At 45.2% G+C, this 12911-nt stretch overlaps 1 protein-coding gene across 1 annotated transcript in view; it reads left to right on the top strand.

Annotated features, from left to right (window-relative positions):
* Positions 1–252: 252 nt before the first annotated feature.
* LGALS8 (galectin 8) overlaps positions 253–12911 on the top strand; it is a 35665-nt gene continuing 23006 nt past the window's right edge. Inside the window, exon 1 of the mRNA XM_006016355.2 lies at positions 253–504. The gene's annotated coding sequence lies outside the window, so the exon portion shown is untranslated. The remainder of the gene's footprint in view (positions 505–12911) is intronic.

Raw genomic sequence — 12911 nt, forward strand, 5'->3', positions numbered from 1 at the left:
GTATTAGAAAAGCCTCCAGGGGCACGAAACTAGCCGTTTGTACAACACTAGTAGTAATGGGCAGGTGCCAGGTGCAGAGCCTTGATACGACAGTCATTAAATATGCCTGCCAAGTGGCTCATTTTGGAACTCAGGTGCTGGGGAAGGAGTGGTATTGCCACGTGAGTTAGCCAGAGGATTACGGGAAGTTGCTAAGCTCCAAATCCTGTTGCAGATAAGTGCTGGTTAATGAAGCTGTAGGGGAAACTGAGGCAGGGCAAATACTGCCATAGTGAGCTGAGGGAGAGGGTGCTGTAGAAACTAGGGCTTTCCTAAGTTGTGCTACATGCCTAAGGATGCTGTAACACCTTAACTTAACATGTTAATGGCCCTTAAAACAGGAGTATCCACTGGAGAAGGGAAATGTATACCAAGGGCCCTCTGAACAGCTAGGAGAGGCACCACTCCCAACTGCTCTACCTCGCCCCACAGTGACAGTGGGGGCAGCTGGGGGAGCACCTAAAGGTAAGAATTTCCTCTCCCCTCCTATTCTGGGCTCCCTTTTGTGTCCCCCTGTCCTTCCCATCCTGGGTTCCCTTTTCCTACATGCTCCCTTGGGACAGTACCCACAGCGCAGGTAAGGGATATAGGAGGCAGGGGTGAGCATAAGGGCTGGCCGGGACAGGGGGCAGCCCTGGAGATCAGGGCTGGGGGGGAAGTAGGGAGATGGTGGCAGGCCTAATCCGGGCTGACATGGAGCATGGGGAACCTAGATTGCAGGTAGGCAGGGGCTGGCAGGCCCAGTGGGACCCTGGCTGCTCACGATTTGGACCACATGCCCTGCCCCTAACAGGAGGTAAGCTGGGCAGGCACCCAGCCAACCTGGCTCCTAGCCATACCCCTGCTCACCAGCCCTCTAAGGGCAGGTCAGAGCAGTGCACCTTGCAGGGGGTATTAACCCTTAACGAGTGACTGCTCAGAGCACATGTTAATTTTAATGCCAGTTAAAATTAGCTGTGCTAAGTATACTGTGTAACAAGGCCCTCTGTGCCTTTAGAGATTTGGTCCTTAACTTCTCTAAGCCTTAGCTTCCCAAAGGTGAAATGAGGATTCCCTACTTCAGAGGAGCGCCGAGGATGTACACAGCTTGATTGAGCTGTTCAAACCCGGTGGGAAGGAGAGCCCTATAAATCTCTCAAATGTCTGACAAGTAGAGCAGGTTCTGTAAAAATAGAACAAGCAGGACAATAATAAACCTTTCTTTTTAACCGTTTCCTAGAATTCTAGCCTGTTAAAGACCTGATGATGGTTTTACAAGTATTCTTTAGTTGAGAGGGACGGCAATGGGAGGACTACAAAGTATGTAAGATTGGAGGTAGGGGGAGGGAGGGGAGGAGAGAGGCTTAACTTGAAAACCCACAAATGTGGAAATGAAAGTTGTAGGTGGAGTGACTGGTCTTTTCTCTACAGATGTATGTGGAAAAACAGCTTGTTTAGTTGTAACCACACGGAGCAAAAGTTTTGACTTCATGTTCTTCATAAGGAACCCAGAAATAAAGCCATAGAATTTATATTGTTATAGGCAAATGTTCTGTATATCTTTCCTGTGGTATTGAAACTATCAAATGCTTTTCATAACTACAAAAATTATCTGTTCTCCAATTTGGATGCAAAAAATTGCTCATGGTTTGAAGGAGGGATGCTTGGCATGATAGATTAATTCATATAAACCACACATGGGTCAGAATACAGAATGAAAAATACATGTTTATGCACCTAGTAAGGCAGGCAGAAGGAAAAGGGCATATAATTTTTCTTGCAAGCCATACTGATTTTTATCAATATGCTGAGTGATGCCTGATTCTCTTGATGTTGGTTGGCTTGGGAAAGCTGGTCCATACCCAGCCAAACCACTAGGTTTATTCATTAGCCCATGAATGGCCTATCCAAAATGAGATCTGTCTGTCTTCCAGATAAAACTTCAATAGCTTGTTGAAAGAGAGGCAAGGATTTTTTGGGTTTTTTTTCCTTTTGGTAATTTCTTTTATTGGACCAATGGTAGAGTTAGTTCAATAAAAGATATCAGGAAATATAATCCTTGACCATTGTGGCAAAACAATTCTCTAACCCTCCGTATTTAAATGAGTTTTCAAACCTTATCCCACAGGACTAATTACCAGACACCTATACCACCTTTTGGTAAAATGTAGTACTGCAGTCTTTTCAGTAGGAAAATTGTGAGCCTTTTTTGAATGAATTAGCTAAACAGTATATACATTTTTGTACCTACATACTCCCACAGCAAATGGAAATTAAATAAAATTAAATAATTGCAAGAAATTATGTTTTTGTCTGTAAGGTACTGGACTATAGGTCCTAGGGTTACAGCTTATTTAACTTCACCACAAACTTATTTTATTAGTAGGAGCAGATTGCTCAGTCTTTTGTGTGTGAAATGGGGACATTGCTATTTCCTGTCTACAGTCTATTTCAGGAGTGCTCAGCCCCCAGCCTGCAGGCCAAATCTGACCCACAGAGGCATGTCACCCAGGACAGCAAGAGGTGACACACACTGTCTGGATATTTGGCAGCAGGGGAACCTGCTGGCAAATATCTAAGCCTTGAGTTGAGGGATGGGGCCCTGTAGCCCAACTTGGCACTGCTCATCCAGCCCATGGGACCAAAAAGTTGGGCACCACTAGTCTGATTAGGCTGGAAGATGGGTGATGGTCTCTTGTTTATAGGTTTGATACAAGAGAGCCTGGATCCTGTTGGGGTTGAATGGTGCTACTATACACAAAAAACGGCTGATCTTAATCACTTAGTTAAAAAGGGAAAGCAAAGGATAAGATTATACAACAATGGCTTCAATAGGAAAAGAGAGGTGTGCATTTTGAGAGAGTTCTATAGTTTAGAGATCTTTAAAAAAGGAACAGTATCTTAGTCACTTGGAATAAGATCCCACTGCTATAACACTCAGAATAAACAACCTGCAGATTGACGGTAGGTGATCAAATAAAGGAATTGGGGCCCCTGGCCCAGAGAGTACAATCAAAACTCTCTGATGCTGGTTCTTCATCTAGATGCATGAGGAATGAGGCACCACAGAAGAACCATCTGAAAAATCTTTGTGCTGGGCAGTGAGCTACCCATGCTTCCTACAGACAGTGCTGGAGACCAGGGGGTGTGTGTGAAATTTCCCACCCCTTTTTGAAGCTTGTATACCTAAGGCAGGGGGGAGGTCTCTTCACCCACTGGGATTCAGAGCCCCGAATAATCTTCTGAGTTTAGGGGTGTGTACACTTCTTTATAAAATAAAAAACAAGCTCTGCTTCTTTGACATGTTTTGACCATGGCTACTTCCTTCCTCCTCCTTGTAATAATCTAGTGGGCAGAGCACTCTCACAGGAAGTGGAGGGAGATGGGTTTAATTCTGTTCTCGGCCTCAGGGCTTCACTTCCACGTCTCCTAAGAGGGATGCACTAACTGCCATGCCTTTCCTATTGAAGCTGGGCCACTAGACAGGCAAGAATGCAGAAGTCATGGGACCAGAGAGCATGCAAAAGGAACATGACCCTGTGGCCTAGGGTTAATGGCAGTCAGCTGGGAGTCCACTTCTTGCTTGCAGGACTTATCACACATTTTATGTTAAAAAAAACTTTGTTTTGAAATGGGGACGAGAACCCAGGGCCCTCTTACAGCTGCAGATCTATGAGCCTAAAATCAGGCTCTCTCTTGTACTCTCCTTTACATCCTGTGAGTCTTGCATACTTTTCTCCACAGTGGCACAGTTTCAAAATGATGTGGAGGGTGCCTTGATGTAACCTAACTTATAGCAAGGTAATTAGAGTGAAGGCTGGGTTTGGATCTTCTCAGGCTGGGCAAGACCTAGAAGTCTGCCACTTCATGGATGTATGCTTTAACCAATTCTTTATTTTTTTTAAAAATCTCCCCTCACTGCCCTCTTTTTTGAAAAGCCCAAAGTTTAAAAAAGAGTGTCCAGAACTGTGTGCGTGTGTGGAAGGCCCCATCCGTTTGGGGTATGGTGGACAGGCTCTGAATGTGCCTACCAGAACTAGCTGATGAAGCTTGATCTGAATCTTAATCTCCCTTACTCAGACCAACCATTTTGGGTGTGCACAGAGGGTACAACTGTAGGTGCTAAGGGAACTTGCAGGTCAAACAGAGATGCCTAGTATGCTTGGGTGCTCCAAACTTAGGGAGCCAATGAGAAAGGTCTTGTCTTGTCTTTTCTGGTGTTCAAAAAAAACCCAACTCTTAAAAACAGTTTCCCCTTTTTAAAAAAAAACAAAACTAAAAAACAAAAAACCCTGACCTAGAAATGCAGGGGTCAGCAATGTTTGCCCAATAGGGGTCCACTTGAAGGGAGTTTAGCTTTGAGCACAGACCACTTTTTCAACCCAGCCTGCACCCGCACTGCTGATGCTGCCACCACTCCCCTGCAGTGCAGCTGTGGCAGCCGCTTCTCCCTGTTGCCAGATCACCATGCAGTTGAAGCCCTCTGCCCTAGAAATACTGTCAGTACAATACAGCTGTCACAGACCCTCAACTCCATGGGTTGTAGATTGTGTGTGTCCCCCCCCCCACTTTAAAGCAAATGTAATGGATATGATTAAAGGAATAAAATTGAAAGGCTATTAAGCTGAGGTCGAAGGAAGCCCCATGTTTCATGCAATCTATTGAGCTCCTTAATGGATCTACATGCAGCTCTTCTTGTTAAAAAGTGTCTGTAGGGTTTAGTTTAATACGACTTGAAGACTGACTTTTCTTATTAATCTGTGCTCAACCATGAACTTGCTAGGGAAGAGCTAGAAGAGCCCCCTAAAAACTTAAAACCAAATAGTCTTTTTGATTCATGCTCTGGCAATTGGTGCAATTAATTCATGGCATAACAGTGTTAATGATCCATCACTACCTCATACTGCCCATCTTTTTAACTGGTTTATCTTGTAGGGCTTTTTCTCATCTTGAATTGGTGCAAATCGGGAGTTGGAGATTTGCTAACATAAAGCTGTTCTGAGATCAAAATTAAGTCCTTAATTTTACCATCATCTTGCACCACACTGCTTTTACAGTTCAGTAGTCTGATTTTTCTGGTATGTGGTATAGCAATGAGTTTGGGAGGGGGGAGCTGCAGTTTTCCTCATGCTAATTAGTATTTGAATGATTAACTGTTACTTTGAAGACTACAGCTCATTCTTGGCTCTACTTATACATAAGCAAAGTAAAGATTTAATCATTGACTATGAGAGTACTACACAATAGACACTTCATAAATAGTGCACAAGGGAACCTCTGCCATATGACTCACAAGTGCAGTACCCCGGGTGGATTTGATTTAAATCATGATTTAAATCACCTGCCAGGAAGCCTTGATTTAATCATTATTTTCTACAAAAAGTGCATTCTTGTTTGATATCCTTTATGCATTTACCTTCTTGAAATGTTGCACTTCTAGAGAAATGTAAGGTCTTGACTCTGTGCACACAAACTTGCAGAGACAAGAGGGTTGATGGGTAGGTAATCAGGTTTGTTATCTCTTATCTCCATATGCTGCTGTTAACAAGGATGTTTTCTCTGGAAACAAATCCACCCTTTGAGAACTGAAACTAAGCATCACAGAGATGCTTAATGGGATCTTCTAGACTGAGCACTGAGCCCCACTGGGTAGAGTGGTTTTCTTTAATCTTTACTAATCTATAGAGGGACCTATGAGAATCCCATAAAATTGGGTCCTTACTATAGTCCATGGCCTGTTGTGACCTCTTTATAAAACATGTCTAAAAAGGTTACATGAATATATTGTCTCAAATAGTATATAACTAGAAGCTGTAATCTCTATTCCATGATGATATCTTTGAGCTTTAACATATCTTAAATTAAAACTATTTTTATATAGGGTTTTTTTTTAAAGCATCTTTAAAAAAAAAAACCTGATTTAAAAAAAAAAATAAAATAAAAAAAAATAGTTGATCTTTATCCACCCTGGCAGTACTATATTTTCTCACATACAACATGTCTGAGAATAAGATCCTCACCTTTGTTTATTTCAGGCAGAATGAAGAAAAAAGACCTTTCCTTGAAAATACTGGTAAGTAACAGTAAGTAACTGAGTAGCAGTAGCTAGGTAGCCCAGCTTCATCATTGTGCTGTTCCCTGTAAAGGTACAGCATTACTTTCACCACTTTCCCGAACAGAAGCTTACAATACAGAAGCTGGTATTACCATATTTCCTCACTTACGTACGCCCCAACTTCCAGGAGCTGATTTGGGGGAAAAAATGTGTATTGTAAGTGAGAACATATGGCAATTTTAGTGGCTATGGCATCAAAATAAGAAAACTGTTGGGCAATAGCAGGGTTCCTGCAGTCACCCTGATTAAAACAGAGCACATGTTTGTGCACTTTCAGTAACCCCTTGAAGAAGGACTGTTTTTCTCAAACTGTCATTGGGGTTGTCATCAGAGGAAAATACCTCTTCTTTGTGACAGTCTAAACCAGTGGTTGTCCAGGTTTTGGAGCTGTGGGCTGGATCAACCCAACTCAGCCGCTGGACCCACTGTGACTGCTGCTTCTCCCTGTTGCCCAGCCATGGCATATGCAATCCCCTCCCCACCCCACAAGGCCAGGATGTGCACAGAGATCCCAGTCATGGTGCTCACAAAGCTCTCCCACCCCCACTGCTGCCCAGCCACAGTCCACATGAAGCCCCCTGGTTCTGTGGGCCAGATCTGGGTAACTGACAAACCCTGGTATAAAGGACTCTGAGATGAAACCTTTTGGTCCTTGACCTCCCCTGGTTATCGTCCAAGCCCCCAGGGCCTGGAATTGACTCCCTACAGTGGTGGTGCAAGCACCTACTCTGGACTCTTTTAAGAAATGTTTGGATGTTTATCTTTCTCGGGATCATTTGACCCCAGCTGACTTCCTGCCCCTGGGGTAGGGGGCTGGACTTGATGATCTTCCAAGGTCCCTTCCAGCCCTAATGTCTATGAAAATCGGTGGCGCCCTTGAGAGCTACCTGCTGGCTCAGCTCATGGAATGCATCTGAAATCTCATGAAGCAAACCAAGCAGCTTTTCAACAGAAACAGCATTTGTTAGTCAATGATACAGCATTTATTAGTCAACAATACAACAGGCAGAGTCCATGGTGCCTAGGCCAGCTCCTTGGCAGAATCTCAGCCCTGGCTGTTCTTTCTAACCTCTCTTTCTTGTTCCCCCACTCCTTGCCCCTTTTCAAAAAAAAAGCCTCTTTGCCTTGGGCTTCTTTGAAGCCCCTCCTCTGCACCAGAAACAGCAAAAGGACTCTGGAAGGGCTGGGGCTTGAATTCAGTGGAGCTCTAGTGCGGCTGATTGTTTTCTTGATGACCCTGAAGCTGAGAGATTTGATGGCAGATTGTCCTATGTCTGCTTCAAAGCACTATTCACCTATTCTTTCCCAGTTTACAAGCTAGTCTGGGAAACTGAGGCATGCAACACTACTACAATGAGAATACATTGAACCCAGAAATATTACAAACTGTGCCACAGTCAGTCACTGAGGAAAAAGGAAGACTGAGGGCTCTGAAAGGCTGCTGTATTCATAATGTCAACTCTTGCGAAAAAAATTGTGAGACTTGCGATTTCCAAGTCAAATTAACCCTAACTCATGATCTTGGGATACAGCCCTCAAATCTCAGGATTTTTTCTTCTGGCATGTTAGAGAGTGCCCAGCTGGTAAGTCTGTGGAGGGTGTGGGGAGGGGAAAAGGGAAGAGGTGCAGGGGGCAGATCGAGGCCCCCATGGTGGTGGAGGGAATGGGCTAGGGGCTGGGGTGAATGGGGCCCTGGGGCCAGGGCAGGTTGTATGACAGAGCTGTGGGTGGCTTGTCCAGAGGCCTGGGGGGGGGTGGGAAATGTGTCCCCACTGCTGTGTGTACCCCCTGGGGGAGGTATGGGGGGCATGTGCCCCCTGGATTTGTGTGTGGGGCAGAGGCGAGCTGTCTGCTGCGGGCTGGGGCTCTCTGCACTCTGCAGCCTTTGCCATTGGAGCCATGCACTGGCTGTGCCATATGTCCCCTGCTCAAGCAGCAGGAGGCACACATGACATTGCACAGCTCCCGGGGCAAAGGCAGCAGGGTGTAGCCTGCAGCAGGCTGCCCACCTCTGCCCTGCACACAAATCAGGGGGGCATATGCCTCCCATGCCTCTCCAGGGGTACGCACAGTGGCGGGGAGCTGACTACCCCCCTCCCCCACACCTCTGGATGAGCCACCTGTGGCTCTGTTGCATGACCTGTGACCTGACCCATCTGTGTGTCTGCCCCTCACTCCCAAGCCACAGCCCTGACCCACAGTATCCCACATCCTGCCAGAGTGTGCCACCCTCCCCAGCCTCCAAACCCCACACACACCCACACCGTTGCAAATAACAGCACCCCTCCCCCCCGCCACACACTTGAAAAATAATCTCATGATTTACATACCGAATCTCTTGAATTTTAAGAGTTTGTCTCGTGATTTTTGACGTGGTAGGGTTGGCAGTACTGTAGTCAGAATCTGTTAAAGCGATGACTAGGTTTTATAAGTCACAGTAAAAATATTTGACAAACTTGCTCATAGGTGTTTAAACTTTGAGGCAGTGTTTGACCATATTTAGCCATGAGCGGAGGTATCTGGGCATGTTGGAGCAAACCCGTGTTCTCCAGAAAAGGAGCGCTCCTGATCCTGATCATTCAAACACTTGTTAATTAACAGAATTAAATCACAGACGGTGCATATTAATGGCATATACCAATGTGGATTAAGTCTAGTCTTCATTTCTATTCTGACATGTTTGACGACAGTTATATTTGCAGTTTTCTGATCTTACATATGAATTTTCATAGGTCAAAAACTGAAATGTGACTGAATGTGCTTATTAGATAAGTTAAGCAATTATTACTTGTGTAAAGCTTAATTTGCTGGATGGTCTGGCTAAGTCTATTGTAGGTGTTTCTCGTAGGTGGGTGGCTATCTGCCAGACAGGCACCCACATTTCTTCATTTTCATCTTCAGTGGTTTTAAGCTTGTTCTTAGAACAGACTCTGCTTTATGTGGAAAGCTAATAACTGCTTCTGTAAGCATAAATAAGCAATGGCATAGGCTTTGGGAAAAACACTGCAGAAATTACTGGGGAAAGTTTGGCTGTCAGGGTTTACAGAGAAGTCTTATTGCTGGAATTTTCAGTATAAATAGAAGCTCATCTTTAAACTTCAGCTAAGTTACTTCTTTAGAAGTATTTTTGTAAAACAGCCTCTTTAAAAGCTGTGAAGAAGTGACTCACAGCAGAGGCAGTAACATCACAGCTCTGGAAGAGCCTTTTGGTCACTGGTACCTCTGACTGATGGTTCAGAAGAGAAATCTCTTCCTGGAAATGGAAAGAGAAGGTCAAGGTAGGCTCTCAAAAGTGAGTGGGTTGAGGAATATGCCATGACTTGTCAGCATGAAGGAACCCTAAAGATTATCATCCCAGTGCCTGAAAGGTGCTGAGGTCTTAGAGCATCCAACTTCTCACTCTTCAAACCTGAAGCTCTCTCTCCAAATGACACTATAAATTAAATGGAAGAAAGCACACACATCTTAAACCATAAGGTTACAAGTGTAACCCGGGTGGTACTCCAAGAGGTACCCCCTCTCCAATTGAAGGGAACAGAGCAGGAGCACAAGCACTGTGGAAGGTGTAGGAACTCTCCTCCCCCTATAGAGCAGAGCCAGACCACCAATGGGGACTTAACCATATAACTTTTAATGAGGGAACAATACTGGGAACATAACCAGTATAAACCAGGGGGGGCACAGGGGACACTACAATGCCCCAAAGGGGCAGGATTCAACAAAGGTTAGACACTTACAATCATAGACATATTCATCCAGTTGTCAAAAGACAGGGTTCACCAAAATGTAAAACACAAACAGCAGAACAAACACCACTGGTTGGTATTACTGGAAATACAAAAGGTACAAAATATCAAATTACAAGGAATATAGGGCCTAGGTACCTGGAGGGGGAGAAAGGGGGAAAACACAATGGCCCCTTCCCACTGCAAGAGGAATTTCTCCTTGGCTCACTCACCCCAAGTCACTAAAGCTGGGACTTGAACGCGGATCTCCCACATGGTAGGCAGAAAGTCTGCCACACCAGTGCTGGTACTGCTCCCAGCTGCGAGGGGTCTTGACTTTCCTGAAGCCCCAGCCTCACGTCGAGCTGCCTGGGCTCTGATTGAAGGAGCTGGAAGCAGAGCTGGGAACCTCTCACGTTGCTGCTCAGATCTTGCTGGAGCTGGAGACCCTTTCCTGCTGGCCACAGCCTCTCATAGGGGATGCTGGAGCCCAGCGGGGAGCCTCTCCTGCCAGCTGCATACTGCACTGCTGAGGACCCCAGTGCTGCCTGCAGGTCCTACTCCTTCAGGCTCTTCTGGGGCAACTGCTCCTGCCCCGCTGGCTCAGCTCTTGCCAGCTCCTTGAAGCTCCTTCCTTGTGGTCCCTCGCTGGTCTCCCTTGAGTTAGCCCCGCTGCCCCTTTTATCCCCCTCCAGGTGACCCACAGGGCCAATCAGGGGACCTGGAGGTTGAGTCTCTGGGGCCTGATTGGTGAGGAAAGGGAATCCCAAGTCCTCCAATTCTTTTACCCCTTCAAAACCCCTGGGCCAAATCATTACCAGATTGGTGAGGAAAGGGAATCCCAAGTCCTCCAATCATCTTTTGCCCTTTCAAAACCCCTGGGCTAAGTCATTACCAGCCAGCCTGTCACACAAGCTATCCCAATATTTTAAGAAAGCAATAGCAAAAGTCCTAGCTTAATGTAGTCATCTAAGCCACATTTTTTTCAGTGATATAAACAGCCAGGGAGGAAGAAGTACAATTTACTTGCTATTTCAGCTCAGCTGGATGTCAAAGTTTGAAGCCTCCATGATCTTCTGTCTGAGTCTTCTCCTACCCCTATTAAAAAGCATGTTTTCAGAGTATGCTTTTTGGATCTTTCACCTCTTGTATTTCTATTGTTGTTGCTGGGGAGATCGGTATCTCAACATGGCTTTGTAATGGATGCGTAGTTAACATGTAGTTTCAGGTTCTGTGAATTATACCATGATAACGGTATTTTTTTGCAGCTACTGTTGCTTCAGAAATATAATTGGCATCTTAATCAAAATACTCACAGGACTGTGGAAAAAACTACATACTATAGTCTCTTACCAGGTAAACAGTGACTAAAAAAATTAATTGCTCAAGTAAGTTAAAGTTCTTTTTTTCTGTCTGCACCAAATGAACCACAATTCATCTACTCAGTTCTAATTTTCCAAATTAAAATCTTCATAGCCAGGCTTTGTCTCCCTAAGCTTGTCTTATGCTTTCTCCTTATGAACCCATGGCCACTTCACCACTTCCGTTCTGCAACTGTAACAAATTAGACACATGACATCTCTCATGGGAAGGAGCCAAATGCATCAAACATTGCAATATACCTATGCCAAGCATCACTGTTCTCTTTTTTCATGTAAATAGTATGGAATGCAACAACTATATCCCATAACAAGCAGGGCCAGACACAGGCCTGGGCGAACCAAGAGGCCGCCCGGGGCCAGACAGAAAGAGGGCCCAAAATGGTAATTTAAAAATTATTATTATTATCTCTGGTGAAGGGGGACCTGATACTAAAAGTTTGCCTGGGGCCACCAGGAGTCTAGGTACAGTGCTGATAACAAGGTACAGAATATGTAATGAAGCTCCTTATTTAGCTACATGAACCCAGAGAAGATGAGTAGGCAAAATGCACAACGTCTCCTCTAACTCCTCAAACTGGATAGAGTGCTGACAATGACATCCCTAGTTTCTGAAATAAAATCTCCCTTCAGGAGTTAGAAATAGCATGAAGAAAGCAGTATGATGCTGGGATGGATGCCCAGCCTGCTGCTGGTCACCTTTTAAGAATAAAAGGTTAGTTTTCAAAGTAAAGTAACTTTTCTGAGCCTCTTACCTTAGTAACGTAAAAAAGTAATACCTAATCAGCAGCCATCTTTCTACGTCTGTCTGCAGGAAGTATATTCAAGAACATGCATGTTTTTGGCCACATACAGACAATCATTTTCTCCTGCCCTCTCAGGAGAAACTACAAGCATACAGATATTTAGGATTTTTCTCTTGGAGCAAAAATGGACACTCCAGGACAAAAATAACCTGGGAACAACCAGGGTCAAATTGCTCCCAACAGAGTTTCTCCTGGGAAAGTGAATGTTCATATGCATTTTCTTCTGAGAAGCCACCGAATTGATCTCCAGCTGGGGTGACCATTCTTATATCAGACTGTCCTGTTTTTAAACCCTTTGTCTCCTATGCATTTCTGAATGAGGAACAGATTGCAAAAACTCCTGCTTTTTCAGTTCATCGGTGGAGATACATGTCAAGCATTTGTCCTTGTGATTCTATTGGTTGTGCCTAGAAGTAGGGCAGTGCACAGCTAGGAGGAGTAGGTTTTGGAACTAGCCAGGGATAGAGGGAGGTGAAGGATCCCAGTGGCCCTACCCCTTGCTGCTGATTGGCTGAGGCAGTTGTCCTGCCACTTACCACTGATTGGCCAAAGGGGCCAGTGGTCCCACCCCTCACCAAGGGGATGTCTTATATTCTGGGGATGTGTCAGTGGCAACCCTACCTCCAGCATCCCAGGGTGCTTTGCTTCCCCCCCCCCCCCGGGGGCATTTCTTCCCCCCCCCCCCAGGGGACAGTGTGTCACTTGGTACACTCTGCTGCTGCAGCCAAGCAGGTTGCAAAACACGCCCCCTTTGCAATCCAACATTGTGTTGCTGGGAAACAGACTCACTTTGAGCAGGCTAGGTTAGCCAATCAGGGATGCCCCATGTACTGCTACTGTTTTGTCTCCTGGCAGACTAAGGAAGCCT

The sequence above is a fragment of the Alligator sinensis genome, unplaced genomic scaffold, assembly GCF_000455745.1.
Source record: "Alligator sinensis unplaced genomic scaffold, ASM45574v1 scaffold93_2, whole genome shotgun sequence".
NCBI lineage: Eukaryota > Metazoa > Chordata > Crocodylia > Alligatoridae > Alligator > Alligator sinensis.